Genomic DNA, 13,863 nt, shown 5'->3' on the forward strand with positions numbered 1-13,863 from the left:
ATTCTCACTAAAAATAGGATATGAACATGAGTCACAACTTTATTCTATGAGTTCTTTCTGTTCAATTAAATCAGATCGATCATAATATCTGTCGACAAACTCATTAACCAAGTTTGAAAGCTGTTCAGAAATAACTAAATTATCAGTATTCAGATGTGACATTCTGGCCATTTGACCTTTTGAAATATTCTTAAACATATGAGGGGGACCCATACTTCTCCTATGTAAAAATGTGTTTTTCTTAACTTCCTTAGTATATACTTTAGTCTGAATTTCAATTCCCTTATTCCTATAAAAATGAATATCTAAGAAATTCATAACATGTTGTGAACAGGAATATTTAAAATCTCAAAAACATAGTTGTACCTATTAGATAATTAACCAAATCTTGGATATCATGATTAACATTATCCCAAATTATAAATATATCATCTACAAAACATCTGTAACATAAAATAAAATAGAGGAAGAAATGGGTTACATTCATAAAATACAAACTTGTTCTCCCATGCAGCTAAAACTAAATTGGCATAAGTATTGGCCACAGGAGTACCCATAGCTATGTCTTTACACTGTAGAAAATACGTGACTTGGAATATAAATACATTATTCTCCAAAACTAATAGCCACAATTCACAGATGGTATTAATTTCACAAGTAGTAAAATTAGAATGCATTGTTAAAAATTCCCTTATATATTCAACAACAAAGTCATTTGGAAAAATAGTAAATAAGGAATCAATGTCTATAGTTACAAAGCAAAAGTCATTAATATATTCAAAGTCCTTATAATGAATATACCAAGAATAAAATTTACATAAAAAATAATTTGTGACCTTAATATAACTTTGTGAATATGATAAAAATACTTTGAATCTATTCTCTAAATAAATTAAGATAGGTTGAATCTATTGGTCCCATTGGTGGATTACAAAGATCTTTATGAATCTTAGGGAAACCATAATATAACAGGATAGCAGGATGTTGTATATAAAAATGCATTAGCAAATCATGACTGAGATAACCATTCAAATGCATAGAATAGACTGTATAATTAACCCCCTTTATAATGTTATTATCCCTGTTTCTATCTATAGTATGATAAGTTGAATCATCATCCAAAAGAATATTAATAGATGAGCGATAATCTTTGCCTATCACAATTGAGCCTCCCTTATCTGCACATTTAATAACAACGAATGCTGCATCCTTTAAACCATTCAAAGCTTAATTTTCTTCTAAAGTCAGGTTTAAAAAAATCTCCTTTTAAAGTTATCAGAAAATAAGAAGCATAAATCATTAGCACATGCATTCTGAAAAATGTTCACAACATTATCACTCATCAGAATAAAGGTGTGATGCCCCCCCCCCCCCGGGCCAGTAATCAAGGAGCCTGAATCCTCACTACTGACAAAGAAGAGGGACATTCACTTTGAACAAAAATAGGTACACACAGTATTTCCAGATGCAGATCTCTGCATCAAGCACCATTTCCCTTAAGAGCACACAAGGGACACTTAGTCTGGGGTCTGGGTTTCTCTCTGTCTCTCTCTCCATGTCCCCAAAAAGACTTCCCACTGGCACAGCTATGGAGTTGAGTCTTCAGCCAAGTGTCCAAGCCAAGTCCTCCACTACTCTCTTTGTGAAACCAGTGCTTTGTATCCTTGCTCCAAACAGCTGACATACACACACTCTTTGAGATTTGATTTTTACCCCACACATACACACACACACACACACACACACACACACACACACACACACACACACACACACACACACACACACACACACACCTGAGAAAGGCTGGCATGGATTTACTTGCTATGTCCCCTTCTGCCCAGACTATAAGGTGGATACTGCCACCAGAAACTCTAAAGTCAGCTACTCTAAGGTCTTACAAGGGTACCAAATTATACTGAGAGAAATTAATATTAATACAAATGGTAGTGTTTTGATCAATGCAGTAAGGCTTTCAGGAGTGGCCACAGAGTTACCAAATAGAGATAAGTATTCTGAAAGGTCAAAATATTCTCTAAAGGACCAGTGGCAATGAAGAGTTTAAATATATTTAATAATAAATAATAAATAATAAAAGAACATGAAAATACTAAATATCTATTTACAATAAACACCAGAGTTTCAATCACAGGAAATATTAAAATAACACAGACAAACAGGTTTGCACAGATACAGAAAAACAGTATTTAACTAATCTCACTATATTTTCCTGACTGATCTAAAGAATTTATATTCCCTGGTCACTTACTAGAGCAAAGCAAGATGAAGTAGGCGAGGGGTCCTTCTGGTTCCCATGCTACCCCCATTGCTAGAAACTGAACCAAATTTAGCACATATGTGTTACCATACACACAGACAGAGCTTTGCTGAGATTTGTTAAAGCATCTGGAAGCTATAAAACCATAAAACACTTCCACTCTTCCTTCAGGAGCTAATAAACCATTCTCTGGCACAGACATTTCATCTCTGGCTGCAGTCAGAACTGTAAGATACAATCTTTATGTCTAAATTAAGTAATTTAATTTCTTATTATTTTTCAAAGTTAGCTGGACTGAGATTAACCTCTTCTCTTCCAGTATCTTATTTACAACAATACAGTCTGATATAAATATATAGTTCTTTTCTGCCCAGCAGGATACAGTGTTGGCACATTTTCATCACAAGCAGCTTTACAAATGCATTTTTAACACATGCATCTGTACAAATCAGTTTGATATACAAATGACATATAATTCTGTACAAATTTCCTGCTAGCTATGCTGGCACATGTTACACATCAACTGCCCTACTTCTCCTGGCATAGCTGGCAATACCTGACATCATCACAAAATGTACTGGGTATCTTGTTATAAATACTAGAACAGACATTATTTGTATATGGAAAAAACATTTTCAGGTTTAACTGTGTAGTAAAAACTCTTAAGTCTGTGAAATAATTAGACAATTAACCATCCACTGCTGGAATTAATGTAGCTCCTTTATTAAGAACATAAACTTCAGCTTCTCTCAATGAATGATGAGAGATGTTAAAAACTATGTTGTTCTTGACTTTGTACAACTTTGTGTAATTGGACCTCTGGACTGTCCTCCTTCTCATTCTTTTGTGTTTGCCAAAGTTTTTTCTTTCTTTATGTTATTCCATTGTCATACTGGTAGTGGTTCCAGTTGTAAAAAAGGAGGAATATCAATAGGGTCTAGCTCTGTAACTGTTTTCATCAATCATGGCACCTGTGGTATTCTGCTGGAAGAAGGGAGCATCATCTGGGTCATGCGACTGTTTTAGGTTATTTATGTGGCTTGTTTTTGTTGATTTATTTTACACCTGATGTAGCTTTGAGCAAAAGTACATTAGTTTGTGATACTCAAATTTGTTTTTGTTTTATTGGTGACTCGAATGTTCTGTTTACATGAATTTTACTTATTTGAGCACACTCATTTCCATCCACTGAGCAGTTCTGCTTTTATTTCTTTAGATTATAATGGATGATAATTGTCGGAAGTTTCCACATTCATCCGTTCGCCACAGGAATATGAATTAACACAAGCAGTACCTGTTTGTTAAAAAGAAATGTGTCCTGCCTGTTAGCTTGGCCTGTAATGAAACCAACCAGCATGTCTATACTTTGGTGTGCTGTGGGTTCAACTCCACATTGGAGAAACATATCATTAAATTGTTATCTTGATTTATTTCACACATACTCGAGTATTCTTCTCTACACAACATCTTATTGATATTAACATTTATTTTGTGCATGGTTACAAATAACTCTGTTATTCACTGAATTCCTATGAATATGTTCATAATCTGCAATGATCTGTTAACAGCAGCTCTTTAACTGCAGTGTTGTAAAGCTTGCTGCAGACTGTTATATGTCTGACAACATTTTGTGCAATATGGTATTATTTTCAAAAGTGCTATCAAGTGTTTTTTTGTCATTCATTATTAAAGTCACTTCAACAACCACCTCATCATTATCTTTTGAGGGGTTCAGATAGTCAGGGTTCCATTTGAAATACAGAACAGGCAGATACATTGATGTATGCATTTGCTTTGTGACGTGCACTTTGCCATGGAATATCTCTAAACGTAGTCCTCCCAAATACCTTACTGTGACCCTGGTGTCCTAACAGAAGCTCTGTGATACATGACAGTGTCCCATTGTCCCACTGTCTGAGGAATGAAGGTTTTCCATTGCATTTAATGGTTGTGACAACAGTGCTGACATAAATGCATTCTTCCCAGAGCCCCAGGGCTGGTCTCTCTTACCAGGGTCACCTCTACCACAGCCACAGTGAGGAATATTACTAAGATCCACCAAGATTTTAGAAAGCACTGGAGAATTTCCAAATATCTCGGACCCATATTCATGAACCCACAGGGAGACAAAAGAACCAAACAGTGGACAGGTGTGAGGGAAATGCAATACCTAGGCAATCCCGACTAAAACCCTGACTACAACCCAGGTCCCAGTCTCAGATGGAGGAACCAGACACAGCCAAAACACTATGTGCTCCACTTATCTGGAACCACTCTGTTAAAGCACTGACCAAAAATGAAAGAAGTCTATTATCAAAAGTACTTATATTTGTACCAAGCTGCAGGAGTGATGCAGGTCAGGTACTAACAGACCTTAAAATGTTTGTGAGGAAGCTGAACTTAAAGGTACAGTTTCATGGCAAAATTAATGACTCTGTAAATAAACATATTGATTGCTTCTCTGTGTGCTTAATAAAGGATTTCCGACTAGAAACAGACTGTCTACCCTGTTGTATTAGTTCTGAATACCTACTAGAGTTAATAATTCTGTATAATATTAATAATATTTCAAAATAAGTTTTTATATTTTGATTTAGGACGTTTTAAGTTCCTTACTTCTACTACCATTTTCTGAATTTTTCTGCTTTTTAATATGTGGTGATTAACTAGACATACAGGAATTTAAAAACTTCCACACACACAAGTTTCTTACACTGTTTTTTTCTTCCTAAGTATTTACATAAATGCACAGCAGGTGTTCATTTTTTGAAATCCTAAGACATGATCCATATTAGTAGCCCATCCCCCATCCAGGTGATGTCATAACCCCAAGTTTTTTCACTGCAAACACAACACACACACTCTTAGTCAAGATGGGTTGGCTAGGCATGTAGGTAGCAATGTTAGAGTTTGGATGTACATTAGAGCTGCAGATTTGAATTACATGCTCTCCAATCTGTGTTCAGAGGTATAAAAGCACATGTATAACATTGCAAATTGTGGATGTTGATTATCTGATGCTTTTCATAAGTACATTTTCTAGAAAGTGATCTGGGCAATGTATATCCCTGTTATTTGAGGGCTACATAATTCATAGTAGTTGTTTTATTTTTTCAGGTGAGGAAGACTGAACTCGGAATCGAGACCTGTGCATCAAGCAGGTGCACAGGTTTGAGGAGCAGTAGAGGGAGTGAAGTATGTTGCTTAATTTTTCTGGTTTGTTAAATGAAATGCATCTGAACATTGTTTCATGCCTGGATTGTTTACATTACTACATATATTGCCTAGAATGCCTGAATACTGATCATGCATCAGTAAAGTAAAGGCAATAATCACACTATACTTGTGCTTAACAGCCTGATTCAGATCCAGATATGATGAAATATAATTTAGCATCACACCATGTTTTCTGCAAGTAGTTTTTGAAATGTTTGTCACAACCTAAATGATGGTTGTGTTTGTGTATCTGCCACGTATATTTTGAGGTGGACGTTTTGCATGCATGGTTGCTGCACTCTGTTGTTTATAATGTATGGTTGACATACTTGTATGTATGGATGTGTTTCCCAGTGATCAGTCTGTTGTGGATAGCCTGCCTTTTCACTGATGGAATGGGTATCTGTGTGTCAGTATACATACTGTTGTTTGCAGACTGTGTGGGATGCCCTTTGGCTCGACTTTGATATTGTATCTGCTTATAACACTGTCTATGTTTTTGTTACAACATACTTGTATCCTGTGTTTGTGAATACTTACTGAGATAGACATTTCTTTGCAACATTTCACAATCAGCAAGCTTCATCAGGATGTTTGCATTTTGCTGATTACTGATTGCTACCAATTGTAGCTATCTCATACATGCAGTTGCACACATACAATACTACTAGTACAACATACAGTAGATTCTCATGTGTCATAGACTGAGATGATTGAACATTATAAGTACTTGTTACTGTTGTGTTAATTATGTTGATGTGAGTTTAGACAATTATTGTGCTCCCTGACTCAGATATTTGTCATATTGTTTGCCTAGTTTCCACAGTATTGTCATCTCAAAAGTGTCTTCATTTTAACCGTGCCACTTAGTGGCTGTTCATATGACTCATTATATGCGGAGACTACAATTTACATTCAGACACACACATAACTGCTCAGGGACCACATGCAAGGAAAAAAAGAAAGAAAATAATAACATGCTGACAAACACTCAGATGAACAGTTTACTGAAGTAGACAAAATTATTAAACAGTGCAGACACCAGTAATAATGTTATCTAATTATATTTTATTAAATTTCAGTTATATTAATGTGGCAGGAGGCAGTGTTAGGCATGGTTCCATTCAAATGTCAGGATATGCTACATGTGCTTGTTTGTGTATGCTTGCCATGCTTCATGCTAACTAATATTCAAATGTTCACAGCCTTGATTGGTGATGGGTACATTTTCCCTGACATGTTCTGTTACTGGACATGTACATACAACTCAACCTGGAAACATCAAAAATCTGGACAAAGGGCCATGAAAAATAGGTACAAATCGGTGGGCTAATTAACATACATTTACATACATAATTATGTAACCTCACCCACTCCAATGGAATTGTGGGATACCAAGTTTCAAACACAAACTGAAGAACAGACAAACAAAATATGGCCCCAGAGTCCCCCTGCAGCCATTCCGATATCCCATTACTTGGCTATTTCGCCCCATTTACCATAACACTGTAATGTGGATACTGCTTTACTTCTATGATTATTTGGATTTCATTTAAAACTTTTATTTTACATTTTACAGCACAAACATTAATAGACATCTGCTAAACAAAGCAATACTGTCTCACAATGAAAACGGACTTAGCATCAAAACTTCTCTGCCATTGAAACTCACACTCATTGAAACCCACATTCAAAGAAAATTCATCTGGCCAGTGGCGGCCAAAGATTACCTTTGGGCTGTTTTCAAATCATAGGCCCCTTGCACATGAAACATACATGTGTTCTTTGATACACATTCCTGATTGTATTAAATTATATTCCTTGTATAATACAGCACACTTGTTAAATGTTATTGTTTTGAACATTTTCCAGTAAGCAATGAAACAAAATGCATGAACCAATAATGACAAAACTGCCCAATTCAGAATATTTCCATCATAAAAGTCTACTCAAACTTCTACAATCCACCAGTATCAGTAAATATGCACAATCTCTGCAGAAGTAAAAGTCATATAAATAATTCAACATTAAAGAGATCTGTGACTAATGAAGAGGTTGCTTGCTGCTAGCAAACAACTTTATATTTCATTGTTTTATCTACAAATAAAGTGCCTGTTTCCCTTGAGGAATAAATTACCTATTGTACATTAAAAAAATTATAAGATAGTAATATTGCAATAAGGAACGGATGGCAAACTGATAACACATTCATAGTTACTAGGTGTCTTTGGCAAAGAGGACATTCTCAGGACTGCAGCATCTACCCCCTTCAAAAGTGCAACACAGTACAGTAATCCATCTACATACTGTGGGAGTAGAACCCACAGCCTTCTGCATCAAAAGCAAGTATTCAACCTGGTGTGCTACTAATAACACAAACAGACTTGCATAAGCAGCAGTAAACTTCTCTCCCAATGAAGAACTATGGTCCAGAGGAAATCAGGAAAAAGCCAAAATTTATTGGGGGGTGAGGGAACAAAAGGCCCAAAACCAGGGACATGTTTTAAACATTGCTTATATAATCTTAGAAAAGTTGCTAGAATAAAATGTTTTGTGTTACCATGCATTTCCTGAAAGATAGGAAGACAAACTTAAATGGCTATCATTATTTAGGGAATTCAGTTCTCACTGATTTGCCAGATTTGCCAGAAAGCATACACACACACACACACACACACACACACACACACACACACACACACACACACACACACACACACGCACGCACACACGCACGTGCACACACACACACACACACACACACACACACACACACACACACACACACACACACATATACACACACACACACACAAACTCCCCTTCCTTTGTCAGTTCTCCATAACCTCTAAAATGCATATAAAACTCAATTGCTTCAAAAATTCCACCTGGAGTAATGATTGCCAAGGAGTTATACTTCAAAAAATGTGCATGTAGTAACTCAAACATTTGAATTATTCGTACACACCTTTTAAAATATAATTTTAGGGTAAACACTGTTATACTGCTTACTCTCCTGGATATGGCCAATGCAAATTTGGGTAAGGTCATATATGATCATTCTGGCTTGCTGTTCCCTATTTAGGCATTTGAATCCTGTTGGAGAAAAGAGGAGAAAGTGGCAAACATATTGTTACTTTAGTACAGCGAGCATTTCCAGCTTAATGACAGCAGCAAACTATATTTCTTTGTCTGAAAATCCCAGTATGATATCAAACAGGAGAAACTACTAAAAGAGCGCACTAGTGGTTTTTTTTTTTTTTTTTAACTGTCCAGCTTTGGGCGCTATTTTAGAGGACTGTATTTTCTTTTTTAAGTATTAATGTGATTATATTTTCAAAGGCAAGTGTTGGCAGCTTCTGTGGTTTGTTTTACTGTTCTTGTTCAGAAAGGAAAGTCTGTGGTGAAGACCATGGTATGATATTGGCATTGCCTACCTGAAAGTAGGAGCTAGGAATTGTGCAAGAAAACTGCTCAACAGTGAGTTTTAATATGATGGATTCCTTGCTGCTTTGATACATTAACTTCATAAACAGTTTAACAAACAACAGAGCAATTTCATGAAAATGCACACTGTGTAGTTCGTCTAATCATCTACATTGGTACTTCGCAACTGTAAGCAGACCACAAAATGTTAATAAAATAATTATCGTCAGGGCTATGTTTATATGTGTATCCATGTGCATATCTATCTCTCTCTATGGAGAGAGAGAATGCTTCATTCACAATTACGTGCATACATACTGTACTGGCATGCTTGCATATATATAGGATGAATTACATGTGACTGCATACAATAAACACATTTGTTTAGGTTTCCAACTTTTAAGAAAAGTGGGGAAGTAGTTAAAACAGTGCATTCATATGCACTGTACTGTGCAAGAGCAAACCCTTCAGCTGATGTGCATTTTGTCACCACAATAATTACAAAGCAGTACTGCTGTCAAGAAGACACAGTGCAATAATGTGACAAACTTAATAACACTGTATTTTCTAAAATACCTTACTTTATTTCATCTCCTTTCACCAAAAGAGTCCAGCTTTAGTTTTTTCAGTACTAACATTAACACTTGATAAAAAATCTGATCACAAATCTGACCATTTCAGTCCTGGTGCATGCATTCCTGCTCTCCTTCTTAATAATTTCTCTTAAGGCATGAACACAGAAACTGCCAAGAGTATGTTAAGAAAAGAAACTGCTGCTTAGTCTACTACTGAACCTTTTCAAAAGCAGAGTGTTGCATCTTCAATTTTCTCACTGCTTGCTACATAAATGGGGGGGACGGAAGTAATGATTTATACGTTGAGTCTGACATCCAAGTCAGCCATAAATAAAATTTAAAGTCAGTGTAGGATTCTCACCACCTGCATGACTCACACAATAACATTTCACAAAGCCTGCCATAACGTCATAAACTAGTGCATAAACACACACACCAGAAGCCTGCCATAACTTCAAATACAGAGCCTGCTGGCTTAACAAATAATACAGAAGCCCAGCCATTCCACCATTATGCCTCATTCAAAGGTAGTTGCAGTTGCACATAACACAGGGAGCCGTTGTCTGCTGGCTTAACAAATAACAATACAGAAGCATCTCAAGCTTAAACAGAAGTATGCCATAACTTAATAAACTTAACAAAGAAGAGCACAAAGACTGCTGTTTCTCTTGCACATGCAGCAGTCCCTTACCTGCCTGAATAAACTCACAAACTGGACCAGTCCGATAGTCTGACTCTGCAGCAAGTTAAATTAAATTATAGCATTCTGACAGGCTGTCTGTCAGCTGATGTCATCACACACCCTGCACGTGATCACGTCATGAACAATCTGTCATAAAAAAAACGTAAACCCTGGGAAATTTGGAAATTAAATGGGCCACCCGGGAATTCGTGGCTCCCCAATATTTTGCCCTCAAAACCAGTATTTACCAAGGAATTCAATACGGTTGAGAGGTATAACTATAAATAGCTATAAATAAAGTGAACTGTGGAAGATGTTGTGTGCATTAGGAGCCATTCTCTAGCAGCAATTGTGTTGATTATAATTGTGCTACTTGCTAATGTTTGCACCATTTCAAATTGAACCGTGTTTTAAATAGGAACTTCCATGTATGCTACTCCACCTTCAGTCTCATATTTGTATTTGTAGAATTCACAAGTGGATGAGATATTAATTAAGACTGTTAGATTGCAGACATGCACATAAGTTTCATTTTAAGGTCAGCTATAATATTCATGGGAATGTGCATCATGATAGGTACTTGCTTTTCATTTTTGTTGTATTTTGTGAAATGTCTTGACAAAGCATGAGACCTGTGGATGATAACTTATCAGATGCAGACAATGAGCACATGCCATCCTCTGATGATGACAATAACAATGACAATGATGAGAAAGTTGGACCCGCACTTGCCTGTGCCATTATGTCTGCTACACACTGGAGGAGATGATGCCAGGACTGGAGCAGAGATGATTATCAGATGGATATCCAGAAGGTTGTGACTGATGTGTTTCAATCACAAATGAGGAACATGATGGGGAACTTCTTCAAGGATATGTCACAGGCTATGCGTGACTCATTCAGGGAAATAGCCCATGAGGTCATTTGTGAGGCGCATCCCCATCAGCCTGATCCCTCAGGTCCAGAAGTATTGTCTGTGTGCTCCAATTGTGTTATGCTGCCATCATGCTGATTGCCATATAATTGATTGGACTGTGTATGTACTCTTGCTCATACATACCATGTAGCTGCCATGCTTATGTTTTATTGCTGTGTGACATTTATTTATGTTTCAATGTGTGCATGACACACATTAACACATTACACTTACCTCCCTCATTCATTTGTCCAAGCACTGTGGCTTTTAACCTGCAACCAGTTCTGCAACAAGTAGCCTGTACACAAGTGTTTTACTAAGGGAAACACATTTGTGTATTGCGCAATAACATGCATGTGCAACAGAAGGACATGGTATTTCCCATTCATTTTGCATGACAGTTGTCATGCTGTCCTGTGTTAGCAATGCTGATGCCATGTGGGGTCATATACAAATATGCATCAAATGACAATGTAGCATTAATGCATACACTGTGGTAAGGATAATTTATGTACTGTAACAGTAATGTATGCTGTGTATGCTGTATGTTACATTTCCACGCCCATTCCTTATTCACATAAGTTCACACTTTATGCCAATAGTTGTACACATTAACTGATGATTGCACATGTCTTTGCACATAGTTGGATTCATACTGATGCACAATTGTACAGTTTACATGTGAGAATTCACTGACTTCTCATTGATGTGTTATAATGATGCTCACAGGAGTGTTCTTTGCTCAGTAATGAACAGGGAACGTGACGTACACCTGTGTTTTTTAATTCAACACTGATACAACAGGATATGTGTATGTGATTTGAAATTCTTAGCTTGCTTATCTATGCATGTTATTGTAATAGAATTTCACATTACTGTGTATGTGCGATGTATACATGGCCATTTCTGTGGACATCAGCAATCAATCTGCCCATGTGGCATACATTTTCCATTTGCTTAAACATATTTTGGGTTGGGGTCAATAGCATCCTGTGTGCTGTACACATGCACTTGCAATGTGTAACCTTACTTTGTTGCCCTGCTTTTCCCTGATGTGGGTCCAGGTTGTCCACTTCACTTCCACCTTCATATTTTGTATTGTATTTTGCCTTTTTTGCAATTATTGACATTGTTTTGTATTATGCTGTTGACATGGTGAATATATGCCTAATTTATGGCCATTTTACAGATCCATGACATCTGCACACAAATCGCTGGCTACTGCTGGCAATATATCCTTGTTCTCATTCTACCTGTATGTTAACCAGTGTACATTGTTGAAATTCATGTGCACAATTTGATATATTTTTTAAGCTGTAGTGTTAGATTTTTACAAATAGTCCTATGTCATCAGTGTTGTATGTGTATTGACATTGCTTTCATGTACATACCATGTACATTCCATTTAGACCATTGACAGTCATACATATATGCCTACACCTGTATTTGCCTTTCACATGGCATATGTGTGTCATATATATGCATTCTATTACACATTTGTCTGCGTTGTGTATACCTACTTGTGTATTTAACCCCCATTTTGCTGCATTGCTGTACTACTGCTGCTTGGTTTGGCATTGTGCTTCATTATTTGCTTTTTGCATGCATGGTCAGAGGTTTGGTTCTATCCTCTGCTGGAGTTATCTAGCATTCTTAGATCTGCATTTACTCATCTGTGATGTTGCTTGGCTTACACTTGCACTGCTGACAGACTAGTTGGATGTGTATTTATTTATCCAATGCGTACTGGGAACCTTATTTATTACCCTAAACACACATCTACCACTGGTCATACACATCCAGGTATGACTAACACACAGTTTGAAACATGTCATACCTTGATAGTGCATAGGTATGCACCCCCAGCCCATACGACAACTTTCTATTGCCCACATTGGTCAGTGTGCCATCTGTGTAACTTACCTGTCCTTACTGTGTTTTTTCAAACCTTTGTCTGTCAGGTGTTATGATATTTGTTCTATAGGTATACCTGTGGTGATGGTCTTCTCCTCTTCTTTCCTTATCTTTACCTTTCCTTCTATTCCTAAAAAAACTAAACAAATGAGGCCTATTCCCACAAATAAAATTGCCCATGCCCCTCTGACTTTCCCTCTGATTTTCCTATTGCATCATCCCCCTTGTGTGTCTCTCTCTTCACCCCTATCTCATATCTTCTTTCCTATCTCCCACTTACCTTGGGTGTGTGCATTACCTGTCTTCTCCACACAAGTCCTACACCCATTGTTATCTATACGTTAGCTGTGGTACTATACCTGTGATTGTCCTTTGCCTTTATCAATTTTTTTATTAGATAATGTATAGATTCCATCTAAATCCTTAAGTGAGAGCATATTTTTATAATGATGGCATTATGGTGATATTCCATAATTGTCCTTAAACTTAATTGAGAGACTCTGTTCTAGATATGTATTTAAGACTGTCAAAGGATGCTTGAATTGTGAGATTCTTTCCATAACTTTTTTATGTACAACACACTTTGACAGCGATTGTTCTTTACTTATGGATAACTAGCAGGTATTGTTCAATGTGCCATTACTATTGAGATACTCCTTTCTGCGCCGAGATATTCAGAGTTCACTGCAACACATTTATATGTTACATTGTTATCCACAACTTTAGCGCTGATATCGGCATAATGCATCGGATTATGCAAACTTTATGGAGTCCGGCCTGGTATTTTGTTAGAAATGTTGGGAGAACAAATTGTTTTTACTAAGGAAATTATTCTTTTAAGCTGGGATATAGAAAC

Source organism: Protopterus annectens, chromosome 17.part0, assembly GCF_019279795.1.
Source record: "Protopterus annectens isolate FY-2018-M chromosome 17.part0, PAN1.0, whole genome shotgun sequence".
Taxonomy (NCBI): Eukaryota; Metazoa; Chordata; order Ceratodontiformes; family Protopteridae; genus Protopterus; species Protopterus annectens.